Raw genomic sequence first — 1,050 nt, 5'->3', positions numbered from 1 at the left:
GTTCCTCCAGTCACCTCTTAAGCAGACAGTATTTGAGTTGGTGACAATTACATATGCTCATCTGTGCCTGCTCTCTCAGTATCATTTCCACCTTGTGGCACTTACTGAGATTTCCTCAGAAATTATACTTGCAAATGCAATTCCTAGAATTTAAGCTTTTCAGACCTAATGCTGCACACAGAGGTTTTTTATCAACTCCTAGTTTTTGCATTTGACATTCCTTAGTATGCTAATTACTTTTTAAATTAGTATATAGTGTTCAGCATTAGACCATATCACTCTGTATTTATTGTTAGTTTAGCTACAATATGGGTACTCAGCATCATACAGAGCATGCAAGAGAAGGAAAAACCCCATGAATTATATATGTAAAGGACTCTCTTGCTAAAGGTAGTATCAAGATGTACTTATTAGGTTGAAATCATGGTACAGTATTTTTTTCTGTTTTACTTGGGGCATATAAACTGTCAAGCTTTATTCAGAGTAGATAAAACTCTAAAAGACAATAACATTAATGTTCTGTTTTGTTCAGCTGGTCAAAGCATATAAGTCCATTAAAGTCACTGGGATATAGCTTAAATATTTATTATTCAATTTTTTTTTTCAAAATAGAAATAGATATAAGCACCTACATATTTGCTGAACCAGAGCTATAGGTGGTAACATTAATATCATAATTTTTTTTCCTTGGGAAGAAATACAGTCTATATCCTTATTTTTGTAGAAGTAGACTTCTAATAAGTTGCATACAAATAATGGATTTGTTTCATGTAATATACAACTGACATTAGACAAGCAATAGCTTTTTTTAAAAAGTCATTACAACTACTATTTCAAAAATAGGGTATTATTTGTTGTTCACTTCTTTGCAGTGGATTTTGATTTTTTTTATTGATCTATAACATCAGGCTTTTCCATTTCTGATATTCATTTACTTTCGCAATCAGTATGGCCTTTTCTTTTTCTAAGTCATTCTGAGTTCCATAGTTTCATAGTTTCATAGTTTCATAGATTTAGGGTCGGAAGGGACCTAGTAGATCTTCTAGCCCG

This window comes from Gavialis gangeticus, unplaced genomic scaffold (genome assembly GCF_001723915.1).
Source record: "Gavialis gangeticus isolate Ggan-Ray unplaced genomic scaffold, GavGan_comp1, whole genome shotgun sequence".
Taxonomy (NCBI): Eukaryota; Metazoa; Chordata; order Crocodylia; family Gavialidae; genus Gavialis; species Gavialis gangeticus.
The sequence above is the reverse complement of the archived record's forward strand: the minus strand, read 5'-3'. Positions refer to the sequence as shown.